This window comes from Tamandua tetradactyla, chromosome 1 (assembly GCF_023851605.1).
Source record: "Tamandua tetradactyla isolate mTamTet1 chromosome 1, mTamTet1.pri, whole genome shotgun sequence".
Taxonomy (NCBI): domain Eukaryota; kingdom Metazoa; phylum Chordata; class Mammalia; order Pilosa; family Myrmecophagidae; genus Tamandua; species Tamandua tetradactyla.
Window position 1 is genome coordinate 213512405 of NC_135327.1, and position 18281 is coordinate 213530685.

Consider the following 18281-nt stretch of genomic DNA (forward strand, 5'->3'; position numbering starts at 1 on the left):
TATCTCCCCTGATAGGCAAGGTAGTAGAGCCAGCAGGTCAAGTTTTCTATGCCTGCCTAGGAACGCAAGTCATTATGGGCTACTTCCAGAGAGTGATTTCAAGTTTTATGGGTGTGCTGAGAAAAAAATGGCAGGAATCTGCCTACTGGGAAGTAAGAACTCAGCAAAGTGGCAAACGCCCTAATGAAGGGCAGTTACAGCAAATGTCCTTGGCGAGGAAATATTTGAGACTTGCTGAGAAACAAGTTCTACATATTTTACTGGCTGAGGTTTGCTAATTTGCAAGAAGAGAGTAGCTGGGACTTGTTGCTGGAACAAAGGCTTCAGCTTTTTTAAGGAGACTGTTCTCCCGAAACTGGAAGAGCAAATGAGTATGACAATGACCCAACTCTCCATAGTGTTAAGCCGGTGAGTTATAAAGTCAAAATACTTGTCAAATAGGTGTTCAAAGTGCAATGAGATCGAAGTCAAGACCCTCACTTGAAATGAGCTTATATTTGCAAAATGATTTAAAAGGATGTGTTTCTTAAATTGCAGAGCCACTGACGTCAGTGATGAAAATTTGTTTCCCATTGACTGATTAGGTAGAAAAGCAGATGTATTTTTTGTTTTTGATAATTTTATTTCTTCATAAAATGTTTGGCCTGCCTTAGTTTGTGTGCATAGAAAATGCAAAAGTCATAAGATAGTCTGTCTACCTACTCACGGCCTGGGTGGTAAAAAATTAGCCTTGAATCTTAGAAGCTTGTCATGATCTCAGTCAATCCCTCACCCATGTCTTCTCTACAACACAGGTTAGGAGAGGCTTGGCTATAAAAGAACCCAGGTTTCAAATCCTGTAGCTCTACCACCTGGAGTATAAGATCTTATGAGCACTGACAGAGCAGAGAAGGGAGGTAGGTGCACATGGAACCCAAACCCTCTCCTCTTGGCTCTAGGCCAGCAGTAACACATGTCATTTCCACTCACAGTATATATGGGCTAGAAGTTATCCCAGTTCCCTGGATAGAGGCAAATGGGCTGTAAAATGCAGGGAAAGAAATGTAGGTGAGAGGCAAAGAAGAACAGGGCTGAAGCCTAAGCCATCCTCTCATCTTCTGCAGTGCCCTGGGAGAGAGCCCTCAGGTACATAGACTTTGCTCTATCTTTTAAGGAAGCTGCTACTCCATTTCTAGGTAAGTGGATTTTAATTTTTATTTATGTAGTTAGGTGTTTTTTGGGGGGGATGGGGGCAAAAAATTAATATGCTTCTCTTTTCAACATTGCATATTAACTCAAAATTTAATTTCTAGGAATGTACTCTGTTCTTATGTTACTCTAAATATTTCAAATTAATATCTCATGATTGTCTATCTTTTGAGACTCTCCCAAAGCCTCATTCTCCTACACTTCACTCATCAGAGTTTTTTAAGAAAGTCAGCTTGAATATTCTGTTTTTAGGAATGTCTTAAGAGCTCTGAGTCTGTAGTGACTTCCCTGATAATATCTTTACAGCCATTCAAGTTCTTTGAGGGGTATGAACATTTACATTTTTTTTTTCTGTATGCTTCATCAGTAGAGTCAGCCAAACCTCTTAATATGTATGCCATTATTGCCAACAAAGTAGTTGACACACAGCATTTTGGGAAGATACATCAAGTATTTCATCATGCCTTTCCTCTCATCCCATTAACAATTTTGAGCTAGAAAATAAGGATAGAGTTGGGTTACTGAGAGAATGAAGAACACAGAAAGAATGGAGTACACACACACAAAAAGAGGATTTTCATGGAAACTCAGATACCTAGAGATAGGTTAGAAATGTCATTCTACTAAAAATAAAGCACCTGTTTTTCTATTTTTACTTTTCTGATGGTTGTCCTGGCTTGGAAGGGAGAGGGAACAGTAAGAGAAACTGCTATTCCAGGTTTAATTGAATCATTTGCATATGCTGCCTTTTCTTGTAGCATTCATAGTATACCCTGCATAAAGGCATCTGTGTATCTGACCATCTTTCCTGCTGGGGCACTGAGCAACTTGTGGGTGAATTCTAAATTTTACAAGAGAGGAAGTTTTGCAGAGAGCTTGGGATCAGGACATGGGGATCGGATCAGCCTTGATTTTCATTTCCTACTCTCCTCTTACTAGTTCTGTGACTTTAAGAAAGTTATGTAAACTTCTCTGAGCCCCAGTTCCCTCTTTCATAAAATGGGGACAGTTGAAATGCTTACTTCTTAGATTATTGAAAAAGTAAATGAGGTAACAAGAAAAGGTCTAACAGTCTCATCTTATTGTTTAATGAAAAAAAAAATCTATCTGTATCTTTCCTCCACTAAATGTCCAAATCGAATTGCTGTGAAACACAGGAAATGTCCCTCCCCTTTGTTCTCCTGACCTCATACTCTCTTGTACCCTCAAAAACTTCATTGCACAATAATCACCTCTCTCCTGAAATAACCTCAGTGGCCATCAGATCCTGCTTACAAACATAAACCATCATTTTGGATTTTTGAAAACCAAAGCAGTGCAACGCTAACAAATCCCAAATTCTCCCTTTCTCTGCTTTCCTACTTGGAAAACTTTGAAATTTTGTCTAACCATGTTTTCTTCATTTCCTCATTCCCTCCCATTTTTCATCCTATAGTTAATTGACTGTTCTCTGTGGGGCTTTTGATTTTGTTTCTGTTTCATTCTGTTTTATTTCCTATGTTCTCATTACTAATGCATTCCCAAACTTTTCACCAAGCGTCTACATCTGCTGTCAATATACTCAGACACATCAAGTGTACTTCTCACAAACCTGTCCTACAGCTTTCTAATCTAACCCAATTTGGACTGGCTGCTCTACATGCTTGGTACCCAGCCATGCTGTACCCTTTAGCTTCATAATAGTGATTTCCTTCTTCTTTCTTCTCTATTGGATCTTGATTTCTACTTTCCATAGTTTCCTCTTTCTTAATTAATACTTTCTTCAGGGTGGGATAGCTTTTTTGAGAGTCTCCTAAGGACTATTGCCTTGAAAATATGTTTTTTAGGCACTTTAACATTCACAGTTAATTAGTAGTTGAGCTTAGGAGCTATTTTATAAATCGTTTTTCTTTTTAGGGTTGTGAAGGAATTGGTTCCTTGTTTTCCAGCTTTCAGATTTGTTGTTAAAGAAGTCTAAAGTCACTCTGGGCTTTGATCTTCTACATATGACATATTTTTCATTGTTAGCTTCTCCCTCTGGAAGTTTGCGGGATCTTCTCTTTGTGTACAGTATGCTGAAATTTCACAACCAATTGCCTTAGTGTAGGCCTGTTTTCACCTCTGGCTGTGGGTCTTTTCAGTTTAGAAACTCATGCTTTTCTATTCTAGTAAGTATCATTGAATTATTTATTCTATACTTTCTTACCCTCCATTTTGTGCTGTCCTTTGTCTAGTATTCTTATTAATTAAGAGGTTGAGGACACCATAGACTGTTCCCCAGCTCTTTGTTATTGTTGTTGTTTTAATTTTTTCTCCTGTTTTCTGTTTAACTATCCTTTTTGGTAGATTTTGTTTTTTTGTCTTTTGGTTTTCATTTCGGTCTGTATTTTCATATTCTCAGAAGTCTGGTGATTTTTTGATGTCTGATCAAAATTAAATAAACAATTAATAAGATTTCCCCATAGCTGGATTTAGACTCTGTTTTCTTGGAAGGGAAGCTGTAACCATCTAGTTGCTCTACAACTTGAAAAATGGTGCTGCCATTTCTGCATCTGACATTTTCCCTTTACTTGATGGTTTGTGTCTTAAGAAAAAAAAACACAAAAAACAAACATCCAATGCAATTGTTTATTTTGTTTCAGATTGGAGAGTGAGTAGAAGTCTCATGTTCATCTTTACCTGAAGTCTCCTTTTATTCCTTAACCCTTATCAATGTGACATCTCTCTATAGGAGTCCACTGAAATTGCTCTTACCAAGTTATCAATAATTTTGATAATCCGTATTGCCATAATCAATAGATACTTTCCTGTCTAGATCTTATTTAACCTCTTAGCAGCTCTTGTTACCCTGCCCTCACCCACCAAATCAAAGGATTCCAGATATAAGGTCAGCCTTTGATTACACAGGCTTGTGTTACTGCAATACAATCTGTTTATTCCCTCCTCCTACCAATCTCTGCCATTGTTTAGTAGTTATTTTAGCATTGGGAGGCCAAAAACTCAGTGTTCTGGAACCAACTCCCTGGTGTCAATCAACAGGATGGAGTATGCCAGCAGGATCCATGTGGAATGGCCCCTGAGCTAAATACTCTGATGGCATCTACAGGGAAAATGCTTATATTGTCCTTGTGTGTCTGGCATTGCTATCAGAAAAGTAGGATAGTTTTGGCATGTGTTTTTAGCAAAACCTTATATATTTTAAAGCCCCCCCAAATTGTGTCCTAATAAATTTCATGTACCTTAGTAAATTGCTTCAGAATTTTGTAAGGGATGAAATTTATAATTTCTCTTTGACAATCAGGAAAACAGCCAGTCTGTGCCATGTTTTCCATGCATTAAGATCCCTCAGTGGTTTCATTTCACACCTGAAGATTCTTTACATAGCACAAAATGTCATTCAGAAGGCCCTACAATTTAACACAAAAAGTATTTACCCTCAGGTGGGCCATGGTGGCTCAGCAGGCAGAGTTCTCCCCTGCCATGCCAGAGACCCAGGTTCAGTTCCCGGTGCCACACCCATGCAAAAACCAAAAATATTTACCCTTAATCTAATCCTCCTACCAGTTTAATTTTTTCTTTTCCAAATTAGAAATTATACTTTTTTTTTTTTTTTGGTGGTGCATTGTCCAGGAATCGAACCTAGGTCTCCTGCATGGCTGGCAAGAATTTTATCACTGAACTAGATCTTGCACCAGAAATGATCCTTTTTGGTGGAAAAATTTTAAAAACATAGAAATTCAGCACTTTTGCTTTCTCTATTGTATGTCATCTTCACACCATTTTTCCCCATATTGTCTCCCCCAAACATAACTAAAAACAAAAATGCAGTGTCTTTGTTTTTTGACCTTTATGATAGGCCTCAAATATTTTGCAATTAAACCCTTTCAGGTACTACTCCATACCACTCTGTTTTGCATCCATGGTTAGATTAAATCTAGCAGGAATTTTTTATTTACCTACACTGGTATTTCTAAATATGTCTCACTATTCCCTCTCCTTCCTTTGGAATTATTCACAGAAGGTTAATCAGTAATTTATATTTTAAAGCTCCTTATTTATAAAATCATGTGGTTATTATTCCCATTTTCAAGATGGGTGAAATATTTCCGGAGAGAATGATTCCATTTCCAAAAGTCACAATGCTCTGAAATGGCGGAGTGAGAATTGAAAAAAGCACGACTGTCTGACTCCAGAGTGGGCGCACTTTGATACTAAGTAATGAAGATGTTCAGAAGTCCCTCAGGATCCCTGGATTGAAAGAGCTGTGACCATACAACTAATTTCCGGACCCACCCGGTGTTGACTAAAGAGCTGAGTAGGGCTCATCTATAGCATTTATCTCATATCTATGGATTTATATTCAGGATTCCAGATTAAAAGTATTATTCTTTTTTTGGTTGTTTGTTTTGGATTAAAAGTATTCCCTGTTGCTTTGATACATGTTTTACTCCAGAATCTGTGTTTTTTATTTATGGAATAAATTGTTTGAACTACATAAAGAGCAAGAGCAGAATAAATCAGTCTCATTTCTATGACCTAAAAGCAAAGTTCTCAACTCTGGCTCTCATTTGGGTTCACCTGGGCAGTTCTTTTTTTAAAAAAATATTTTTATTGACGATTTTTCACACACATATATTCCATGCATGGTGGGTTACAATATCATACATAGCATAACCCTCCCTCTCATTGAGCACTAGCATTTCCATCTACCCAATTTATTTTACCCTTTATTCCCCTCTCATTTATTTATTTGTTTATCTATATATTTTTACTCATTTGTCCATACCTTGGATAAAAGTAGCATCAGATACAAGATTTTCACAATCACACAGTCACGTTGTAAAAGTTGTATCTTTATACAATCGTCTTCAAGAATCAAGGCTATTGGAACACAGCTCAACAGTTTCAGGTACTTCCCTCCAGTCACCCCAATATACCATCAACTAAAAGGATATCTATATAATGCTTACGAATAACCTCCAGGCTAACCTCATGACTCTGTTTGAAATCTCTCAGCCACTGAAACTTTATTTTGTCTCATTTCTCTCTTCTCCCTTTTGTCAAGAAGGCATTATCAATCCCTTGCTGCTGGGTTCTAACTCATCCCAGGAGTTCTGTCCCACATTACTAGCCCCCAGGAGTCATGTTCTACATGGGAAGAGTTGGCTTAGAGAAAGAAGCTCACCTGTGGAATTTTAAAAATGCTGATTCTTGGTTCTATCCCCAGACACATCAATGGACTTTTCTGTGGGTGTGGCTTGGCATTGTGCCCTTATACACAGACAAATTTTGAGAACCATTGCCCTAAAACTTCTTACACCACATGAAAGCACTGTTTAAGAGAAGAATATGGAAATTCCAAAGATGTCAGTTTTTACTTGATTTCAGGAAGAAATGAGTGGTTCCTAGTCCTTGAGAGAAATGAAGTGCCAATGTCTTCAGTTGTCATTCTATCAGCTGCCTCTATCTTTGCAAAAATGACTTGGGTATCAAAAATAAACATCAACTCTGACTCAAGTTCTGCAGGTGGAGAGTGAGAGAGACTTAGAAATATGAAACAAGAAAATGGAAAAGCCATATACCAAGGGTAACAGCGCTGCTGTGTCTTAGAACACAAAGTACTGATTGTTGTGTTGGTGATTGCAGAAATCTCAAACTAAGAAGAAAATTAAACCAATACGTAACCAATCAGAATCTTATAGTACTGCACACTAAAAGAGCAGTTGCTTGGATAGTGTCACGATGTGCATGTTCATTTTTTCCTTCCCACATGTTTTAAAAAGCTGCAAGACCATACAAACACAGGATGAACCAAAGAATTTTCATTCTAAAAGAAAAGAACATTATTGATATTGCCAGTTCTTCAGTGTACAGATCAAAGATTCTGACAATGACTGACACGTGCCTAGTTCCTTTATTTCTGGAGGATCGCCATATTAAAGTAAATAGGGAACTGAAATAAATCAAGAAAAGAAAACTTAAGCAAAAAGATGCGTCATAAATTTTCTGTTCAAGATATTTTGATGAACAAGCCAAACTGGGTGGAATAGGAGGATTGGGTCCTTCAGTGCTGTGGAAGAAAGAGAAATAAAATTGCCAACCTACCTGGAACATATGTGCATATGTGAGTGTATGAACCTGAGTATCACTGGAAACCGCTGAGCTCACAGGGCTTCATCTGCTCCAGGACTACATAACTGGTGTTCAGTATAATTTTACTGTGCTCTAGGAAAGAGACAATCCCTTTGACTTGCACAGGCAGAACTGATATGTTTCTGTATGGAGAAACCCAGGTCATAGAGCAGCATGCTCTGGGCCAAGCTGTTAGACATATTTCGGCACTGTTGGCCAAGTACAATTAATCCCTTTCTTTTTTTAACTGTCGAAATTATTCCATATTAATTGTATGAGCATGCTTATCTCTGTAGGTACACTGTTTTCTCTTTAAGGAGAATTTGCCCTATATCCATAGCAAATCATTCTGCATTTTTACATTGAATACCAAATGTCTTAAGGTGCCATTGTGAAAATAGCTGTCCTGAGAAGTTCAACATCAGAGCTGAATTTGAAATAGGGATTTTTTTTTACGATATCACAGTTGCCATTACACTTTTCTCTGAAGACACCATTTCTGAAGTCACGTTTTTTAAATACTGTCTGATCTCATTCATCCATGTAATGTTATAGAATGGATACAATATTTTATCCATGACAAGCCTGCAAGAGGAATTCTATTATCATTCTCTACAGTAACATAGTATAACATGAATTAATCTAAGTGGAGAAATATCCATTCATTTCATGTGGACGTCTAATACATTTGCTGCCAAAATTCCATGACTGCCATTTATTACTGACATAGAGAACATTTTCTTACACAATCACAAAAGCCCTTTCTAAAAACCACTGGGATTTATGAATTGCATTCAAATATGTAACTGATATAAAAAGAAAAGGAAAACATCTCAATATACTGCTGATTTTGAAGAAAAAGAACATCTTTTTTCTTAGATTCTTAAAACACTTGAAAATAATAATTATTTTATGACCTTAAGTTTCAAGTCCTTAAAAAATGAGTACTGCCTTAGTGATGTTAAAATAAAGTGTAGAGGTTTTGGAAACAGGATTATATATTGTTTAAGTTTAGAAAGAAAAGCAAGGATATATGGTATTTAGCAATATCTCACCCAAATAAAATGTAAATGCAAGAAATCTTTATAACACATTGCCAGATTTAGCATTCTTTAGTAAGGATGCTACTTGAGATGACATTACTTATTTTGCAAGTAAAAATATTTTTGTATCATATAGAAGATAAAACTCTATAGTTTACTCATGCTTTGTGCTAAATTTACACAATGCATTTTACATTACAAAATTTGAAAAAGAAATAGGGTCAATCTTAATTCAGAAGCATTCAATGCTTTGAGTAAATTAAAAAATAATAATTTAGAAGGAAAACTCCCAAATTAATTTCATTTCAGACAAATTTTTAAAGAGGACCACTTAAATGACACTTTTTGTCATTTGACAACATAAAAGAGAGCTTGGACATTGAGGAGATGATGTACTACTTTTCTGGAAGAAATTTGGAATATATTTAGATTATATTTTACAAATTAAACAGTGGCACTAATTTGTTATGTTAAGTGAGGAGAAAGCATTAATACTTTCTTGTCCTGCCTACCTTGTGTGCATGTACAAGCTACTTCAATTCCCTATGTTAACTTCTGAAGATCATCACTTTTATTTCATGTCAGTGTCATAAAGAAGTCATGTAAAGAAGTATACTTGTCTTAAAACTTAGGCAATAGATGGTCCCTTAACTCAAAATTAGCATCAGAGCAAAATGAGGCAATTAATTATTTCTCTTTTAGTTTTAATCTCGGCTAATCTCCAGAAATTTTTCTTTCACTATGTATCATTTATAATCAAACCTTTACTGTACATATGTATACCATTCAAATAGTATCAAACTTATTACATATTTCTTTCTAGCTCATTTTGACTGCCTCTTTTGAATATTCACCAAATGTCTCTTTATCGCTATCCATACCTATTCCTTTGTCTATATCTTTATCTATCATTTGTATCTATATCTATATTCTATTTCTATATCTACATATCTATATCTAGTCTGTCATATCAACTTACCAATAATACAATCACTCCAACTATATCTAAAAGGATATTTATTTTAATAAAATTTATACTGGCAAAAAAGAAACACCTCAACTGCGTAAAAAAAAGACTTTATTAAAGAATTTGTTGTTTAATAATAATCAAGCAATGATATATTATATAACCATTGCTTTCAAAGAAAATAATGGGGTAATTGATGATGATACACTATTAAGTAAAAAAATAAAGTAGGAAACCAAGCTATAATACAGTAAGCTAAAATATTCTTAAAATCTTGTTCATAGGTACAGCTGTATGTGTTTAGAAAAGAGTATCAAAATAAGAAGAAATATAACAAAATATTAAGTTGGCAGTTAAAGTAAAAAATTACAGATAACTTTTGTTTATCTTTATACTGCTTTATTTTCTTCAAACTACTAAATACATTGATTTTACAATCAGAAAACTATTAGAATATTATTATAAATCATAGTAAAACCAAAAATTCTGGCAGTAGGGGAGTCAGCCTAGCATTACTTTAAATTTTGTCTTGCTGAATCTTGATGAATACAGGTGTATTTCGGACGCTCTGACATGAGGATAGTATTCTGAACTTTATTCTAAGTGGTACATGTTAAACTTGAGTCTTTCCAACAGAATTGCCTTTGAAACGATCTCAAATGGAAGTGACTCCACAAACCATCAGTACAGTATTACTTTCTGTCCATGAACCTTTCATATGCATTTATGCTCTTCAAAGATAAACTGTATTTATTTTTCAATTATGATTAAAAATAAAATTTATTCTTCAATTAACTGAAGAGTTCAAGCTCCATTATATCACTCCAATCCCTTTACCTCACCAACTCAGATACTAGAATTTAAAGAAATTCAATACCATTATGCTAATAAAATTGTTTGGTTTTTTTGACTAAATCTTAACTATTTTTTTCTTCTATGCAAATTAATTAGGTTTCGTAGCAAATACATATATAAAATCTATATTATGTATAGTTACATAGATAAAATCTACATGGCCTTCTGGGAACCTCACTGCGACACAAACACACATGTATTTTGAAATCCCATATATCTACTGAAAACCTATTAAGTATATTGGGTTACAGTCAGAAAGTTACAAGCTATAGTAGTAGAAACTCATCTTCCCCCCTCTTCCCTTCACTCCACTCGTGGCGGGACATTTAATTAAAATCAGATGTCCAAGAGAATAGTTTGTCCCTAGCAACCAAAAAGATCTTCATTTTCTGTTAGGGTTCTGAGTTATCTTACCCCCACCCCCCCAACACAGGAAAATTTTCTAACAGAAAAACAATCCCAGTGTGAGGGAACCCCAGAACCTAAGAGTAAAGAGAAGCCTGGGAACACTGGGCCTGGAACAGAGAGGGATGCCTTCAAGCGAAGGAAGATGCAGAAGCAAAACATCCACAAAAGTGCTTCTTAAAGAAAAAAAAAAGGAATGGATTAATGTTTGACACACTTAATGTTACAAAAAACACCAAATGTGTTCCCTAATGATGAAACACTTTATTCCAGGTTAGATATAATCAAAAACATTTTGAATGGTTTATTTCTCAGCTAAACTGAAATATTCAAGTTACCCCCCTCCCCTCCCCCAGGTTGACATATTAGCATAATAAAGGCGGTTGCCCTAGCCCCTCTCTCCTTAGTGGTGTTTTAAAACACAGAAGAACACTTTTTTTTTTTTTTAAAGAAAGGGGAACATCTTTTAGAGTGGTATTCTACTTGCTTCCTCAAATTAGTAACATGTCAATTTTAATTTGGTTTTCTTTTTTTGAAGGTGGTGCACAAAAGTCTATTGGGAATACTGAATTAGAACCAGATGGAATTTTCAGTTTAACTTTCCTCCCTTTTCCTGTTATTCTGAAAACAATTTTGAATGATGGGAGTGCCTGAGAGACATTATTTTTCAATGCTTAGCTAGGATTAGATTATCAAATGCTAGTAAATGTGTAAGAAAAAAATCACTAACTACAAGGTACTGTTTCTGATTAACTAATAATTAATTTCAAGTAAGGACTCCTAAAGAAAGTAGTTTGCTTAATCTTTTTCTATTGACTCTTGTTTTGAAGTTCCCAGACTCTTTAAAGCTACAATGTTATTTTCTGGACAAGTAGATAAATTATTTCTTAAGAAACCTTTATCAAGCTAAACTGCTTTATCAAGTTTTTGGTTAATGAAAATATTGCTATATCACTACGGACATGTCTATGATAATTTGATTTAAAATTTTTTTTAAGAATTTGAAACATTCGTACTTTGCTTCTAAGATTTTAGTTAATCACTCAAATCCAAATTTTTGTTCCTATTCTATATCAATACAATTTTAATAACTCAGATATGTTACACTACATTTTCTCAAAAGGGAGCAATTTATAGTCTTGCAAATTTTACACTGATGAGCTTCATTAAGATGCATGCCTATTTTTAGAAAAGTCATTAATATATTTATGTGGAATCTCTCATACTAGCTGTGTTATTCACTAAAGAAATGAATTATGATATGTCATGTCTGAATGCATAAATGTGTACGGAGACAACACTCCTACCCAAGTTTACTGGGAGGGTTAGAAAGAAATAATGCAGAGTCCAATATAGAAGCTACTGCTTCTCCCCCACAATCACACCAGACTATGGGTTTTCCCAAGTGCCATGGCTAGGGAATTGCAGTAAAGCTTTAAATTCCTGATACTCCTGTAATAATTTCCGAATCAAATTCCACTGAAAGCTTCTGACAATAACTGTGGCCACAGAATTGAACCAGGGCTTAGAGCTTGAAACCTTGCAAATAAAATGAGTTTTCTCATAGATTATCTGATGAACTACATGCTAGGCATAGCTTTTGGCACGTGTCCTAAAAATTGTGTAATAGTCATTATTTTCCAATAAACATCTTTTGATTGAATATAGTTGTTTCCAGTTCAGTTATTCAGCCTAGGAAGTTCTTTTTTTTTATTTTTTATTTTTGAGGACTGGGCCTTTGCTAACAGTGATTATGTATTGCATGCATGCAGAAAACCCATTTTGCTACACAGTAGTAAAGAAACCTTCCAACACCCAGTTTACAGTATTCTTGAGTTTGGTTTGTCTTCAGTATAAGTGGTACTTACACTTTTCTGAACAGGTTTGAACCAAACAATAAGTCTCTAACTCTAAATCCCATGTTCTTTCCATTGTGATGCACTGCTTCATAACACAGAAGATTGAAAGTCTCTTTTCAAACACCCATATCCGTGCTCCAACATAAATCCAAGCAATAGCTTCTTTGAATGGACAGATTTAATCTCTAAATCATATTGAGAATCGACTCTATAGAGAGATTGTGTTTTGTTTTGAAGTCTTATAATTTCATGAATGGCTGTAATGTAGTTTCATACCTTAAGCCACAATCAATAGATGATCCTCTAAGTGACCTTTTGAAAAAAAGGAAGTAAAGTGTTTGGCTCCAGCCAAGCAAAGACAAGGTGTGTTTTATCACATCTGGGCTACATTCTCTGGCAAAGGCACACTATATTTATAATGTATTAATTATAAATGAGGTTAAAATATTGGGGAAGCCAAATATGACACACAGCAAGCCCTAATAAGATTTATCATTCCTAATGCTTCTTTATTTTTCAATCCAGTATTCCTGGAGAAAAAATAAAAACAAAGCACACATAATTCTATCACCAAAGCCTCTGACTATCAAATGATCTTTTCTCCCCAGTGATGGAAGATTGGCCCTCCTTTGCTGCTTATTTGGTCTAAAATGCACACAAGTATTTATAACTATGTCCCAGTAAAGGCTACTTTCAGGGGACTACCCAGCCGAGAGTATGGCTTCAAGCCCCAAATGATGGGGAATGTGTTGTTCTTGAGAAAAACAGGATTGGAATTTCTTGTTAGTTTTTCCTTGCCAAATTTCTGATAGGTCTTTGAGCAAAGAAAAAATCTAAAATTGTCTCAGTTCCCAGCCTCTGAACATCTCACCAAACAAAAGAACATTTGTTTATGACATATCTCTTTACAGATTTTCCCTTGTGATTTTTTCCAGTTCCAATTTGTTCTAATGTTCACCTGCCTGTCTGGCTTTGCTGTCAATATTTCCTTTTAAAATAACTGGTACATTTTATTTCTTTTAGATTTTTTTTTTTAATTTTAATGGAAAGAATAGAATTTCCTCTTTCATGGTGTCACCACAACACTCTGACTCTTGAAAGCTGCAAAAATAAACTTTGAAGATCTCTGTGTGGTGGCCACATGCAGTTACTCTGTCTCTATCCCACACTCCCCTGCCCTCCAGCGCCATATGCATCTTTTAGTTCTAGACACACAGCATGTGACGAAAGATGAAAAACTCCATCTCTGCTAAGTAGGAGGAAAACTAAAAAGGTCTGGCTTACAATGGCACATTTTCAGCATTTGCTTGGAGATTATGATTCCATTTAACCACATACCCATTAAGAGATCTTATCTGGGCCTGCCCTCAAGAGCTAGTATAATACTGACAGAACAAAATAAAAGATCAAAACAAGGTGGTCTGTAGGACATTCTCATGGATTTCAGAAGTAAAGCAAAGGGACTTTTGATCTCTTAGATTGTCAACTATCAGCTATTTATAAGAGTGAAATATCAAATAAGCAGATGCAAATTTGTTTAAGGAGACCATTGATTCACTTTACAGTTTAAAACCAGATTAAAATCCAGTTTTCACATCTAATACCTCCAAGATGCAAGAGAGAGAATTGGGGTTAGTCAGTAATATTCTTCATTTCCAGTTGGGTACCTTCACATGGGTATATTGATGAAACAGAAAAAGTTGCAAGGAAGAGAGTTCAATTAGAGAAGCAGATAGATAATGGCCAGTACAGGTTTCTGATTGTGTTTTGAAGTACATATGCTTTGTGATGACTTTTGAAAGTCTTTATATGTCTTGCTCACAGAAGTTAATGATTTTCTTTATAGTACTATGTGAAGACTTCTCTGAAGTGTCTGAGGTGTCAAAATCTCACCTTAGCTCTTGCTTAATCCAGTAAACCAATTCCAGTCAATCTAATTTGAGAAACATTTTGAGGTGTAACTACAAACAAAGCACTGCACTAGTCAGTTCCCAGGTTTGTAACTGGGATCTTACATAAATGATTCAAACTTTTCTGGAAAATTATAATTTAATTCTAATAGATTTAAGTAATTGTATATCAAGCTCACTCTGGCAACTTCAATCATCATGATATAAAGCAGTCATGGTAAAGGTACAGGTAGGGAAGACATTTAATCTGTTTAGATGCTTAGGGAAGAAGTGTATTGTTGGAGGGAGATGAAAACTATACCTTGAAGGATGGGTAGGCCTGGGCAGAAATGTATTGTGAGTAAAGATAGTTCAACGGAGGAGCAGTTTATACAAAGGCACAGAAGCTGAAAAACCCAGGCCTGTTTGAGAAAAGGCAACAATGATTGGCAAGCATCTAAAATATACTGTGGATGGGGACAAAGGATGAAAGAGGAGCAAGTAGCTGCAACAGTGGTTGGGATAAAACTGGGGGCTTTTTATATAACTGAGGCTAGAAGAAACTATCAACAGAGAGCTTCCTGGTATTATTCTATCAGGAGTGGAATGCCTGTAGCTAAGCATCCGATTAATTTGAGCTATAAATCTTGCAAGCATAGCCTTTATCTCACTGGGAAACAGTCAAGGATCTAGGTACACAGGACCCTAAAACCTTCAGTTCTCTTCTTTAAGAGAATCCTGAGGACCCTACTGTGTTTCACTGGAACTTTTGTCTTTTTCTCTGGTGGGTTCTTTTCAACATATCTGGTGGATTTTGCTTTGGCTACTCCTCTCTGTTGCCAGCATTGTCTCTTCTCTCTTCCCTCCCACCCTGTGTTCCACAGCTTCAGAATTGGAGGTACAGAAATTTTCTCCTATTCGTTAATTTATTCAACAATATACTCAGACCACTTATTCTAGGCACTAGACAGACAATGAAGACAAACAAGGTTCCTTCCTTCACAGAGTTTACTGAGCAGAAGAGGATGTTAGGCAACACTTGTTATTTAGCCTATTATTTTGAGTGCACAGTGGTAAAATAGATGAGCATTGCCCTGTGCTGTCTTAGCTTATAAATACTGTAAAGGAAGAATACAAAGTTTTTAAATCACTGCCTCTTACATGTTGATTTGCAAATAAGCTGTCTAGAGGTTCTTGTTAAAATGCATATTCCGATACAGAAGTCTGGTGTGGGTGCATTTCTAACTCACTTCAGGGTACTGCTGCTGCTGCTGATGCTGGACTACCCCTTGAGAATTAAGGATTTAGAACATGTGATAGAAACCCTTAATATTGACTAAAGCCACCAGAGAAAGACCATCATGAGACCTTGGTATTTCTTTTTTTTTTTTTTTTTTTTTAAAGGAAAGACAGAGAGAAGGAAGGAAGGAAGGAAGAAAGGGAAACATCTTTAAACATTTTCTTGTTTTATTGTATTCTGTTTCTCCGTTTTTGTTACATGGGCTGGGGCCGGGAATCAAACCGAGGTCCTCCGGCATAGCAGGCAAGCACTTTGCCCGCTGAGCCACCGCGGCCCGCCCGAGACCTTGGTATTTCAACTGATATTTCAATAGGTAAGTAGAGCTCAGGCAGGGATTGTTAAGGGCGGGGGGAACAGGTGGTAGAGAAGTAATGAGACAGAGAAAACTGCATGGAAAAGGCATTGAAGAGGGATGAAGCTGGGTACATTAAAGGAGACAGAAGAGATTCACATTAGGGCCACAGAATAAGTTTCCTAGACTTGGAGCCGAAAGAATCTCGTCCCAATTAAAGCATTCTCAAAAAGGTGTGCCAAGATGGAACATATTTTCTTTGATTCTCTCCATTTAAACATTATTTCTTTGCTCATTGTTAATTCTCTTCTTTTCCACTAATCTTGGGTGAAAGGATCCTTTACATAATTAGCATTGAGAAACACAGCTCATGTTGTGTTCAGAGCAGCACATTTTGCGCTCTGATTTTTATCATGTTCCAATTGTGTGTGAATTGCAGCATAATGGAATGTGATGTCCAGGATGGGGTTTCTGATGGTTTCACATTAGTATTCATACAAGAGCCTCAGGTTTCCACTCCAGTCTTCCCTTTCTTACTCACCAGTCTCGTGCCTCAATCCTAACAGTGCCAGCCAATTGTGATCTTAAATTCTCTGGCTCATTTCAACATTATCACCCTTTGAATTTTATTTAATGCATTTCTATTTTACAATGGTCCAGACAGCACAGTTAGCGATTTATTTTATTCATAAACCTAAATTGCAGCATCCATGTCACTGAATTTTCCATTAATTTTTAATCTTTTACTTAACCTCATTCTCCAAAATATACTATACACCTCCTTTTGAACCAGGGTCATGTTTAAAATTTCTTTATTTTATACATTAAAAACAAGCAACAGGTCTTAAGAAATTAATTTGACAGCATCAGCACATGCATTGCAACTTATTACAGTCCATGCATACAGTTTATTTCAAAATGAAATAATTTAACTAGGTTCCTACAATATCAGTATGGGAAAAGTAGCAGCCAAAATACAGTGAAAATGTTTCAGGCCTTAAAAATGTGTTATTCAATTCTGAATATGTAACCAGAATGTTAAGGGAATTTAATAGCTGAAGTAAATTCTCATTTTTGTAGACTATGTACTTATCAAGAGTGCCTCACCAAATACCTTTATTACTTCATGTCTGAAGGTGTAGAACTTTTAATTTTAGCAATGATGAAAGGTTTTATAACAACTGCACATTTTCCAGCTTAAACATTGAAAATTTCTTTGAGTTCTGCTATTGGAATGAGTTCAGCCAAATGAGTTTACCTTTGAATGTGTGTATAATACAGGAGCGGTTATTTGTTATCATTGCTTCTTCTGCTTGTCATATTTGGATTACTTAAAGATACACTTTAAATATCAAAATCATTCAAAAATGATTGCGGTTCAGAATAGAGAGTGTAATTGGCTAGGTGGAAGCATTTTTTTTTTCCTGGAATAGATTCAGAAAGCTTGTTAGCTGATGAAGTAAATGTGCTGAGGGAAGAGGTTATATTGAATGAGAATGTGAACTTATTTTCCCAACACATAGCATCTTGAGCCTAAATCTAAATCATATTTAATTATTAACTTACGTTCATTCAATGTATATCCCTTTTAAATATCTTTTTGCTGGTTAGATGGTTCAACTTCCGAAACATTGACTTTCTTTGTGCTTCAACCTAATAATGCCTAATTTGAAATTTATGGGCATTCCATTCTCATTTCAAAACCATAAGAGTTAATATTTTCTTGATTCAACTGGGGAGGATAAGATAGAAGTGACAAGACATTTATGTGTCTGGTGGGCTTTAAATTGGCCTATGGTTTACTTTCCATAGGGAATATAAACAAAGAGCTATGATGGGTCACTGAATTCTTTGTGGTGTGACACCCACCTTCAATCCTATAGAAAAAGACAGTACAAACCCACGTATTTCATGAATTTCTCACTCTTCAGGGACTGTACCATAATTTAGCAGTTTGCTGGACAATCTTTTACTGCATCCAGATGGAAATAAACTTATTCTTCAAAAACTCAGATTGTACTCCAATCTAGTGACCACCCTTAATCATACCTAATTCTCTCGATTAGAATTTCTTAGAAAAAAAGATTTGTATCATATTTTTCAAGATTTTATCTGTGCCATGGTAGATTTTTCATCCTCTAATATTAGAGAACAAATAAATGCAGTAAATCCCCTAATGGAAATGCTGGCATACTATTACATCAATTTCTATACAACCTGAAATATTGCTCTGCAAAAATGGAAAATTTGCAACAGAAACATTCCCATTTAGGAGTTAATCTTAATGTATTAATAAAAATGTAATCAGTGAAATCCAATAAAAAAAGACCCAAACTCATAAAGATGCTGCTATCATAGCCACACACAAGCCC

At 35.6% G+C, this 18281-nt stretch overlaps 1 long non-coding RNA gene across 1 annotated transcript in view; it reads left to right on the plus strand.

The window, feature by feature from the left end:
- Nucleotides 1–279: 279 nt before the first annotated feature.
- LOC143688050 (uncharacterized) overlaps nucleotides 280–18281 on the plus strand; it is a 46426-nt gene continuing 28424 nt past the window's right edge. The window contains exons 1-2 of the long non-coding RNA XR_013177802.1: nucleotides 280–408; nucleotides 795–1175. This is a non-coding gene — a long non-coding RNA (uncharacterized LOC143688050). The remainder of the gene's footprint in view (nucleotides 409–794; nucleotides 1176–18281) is intronic.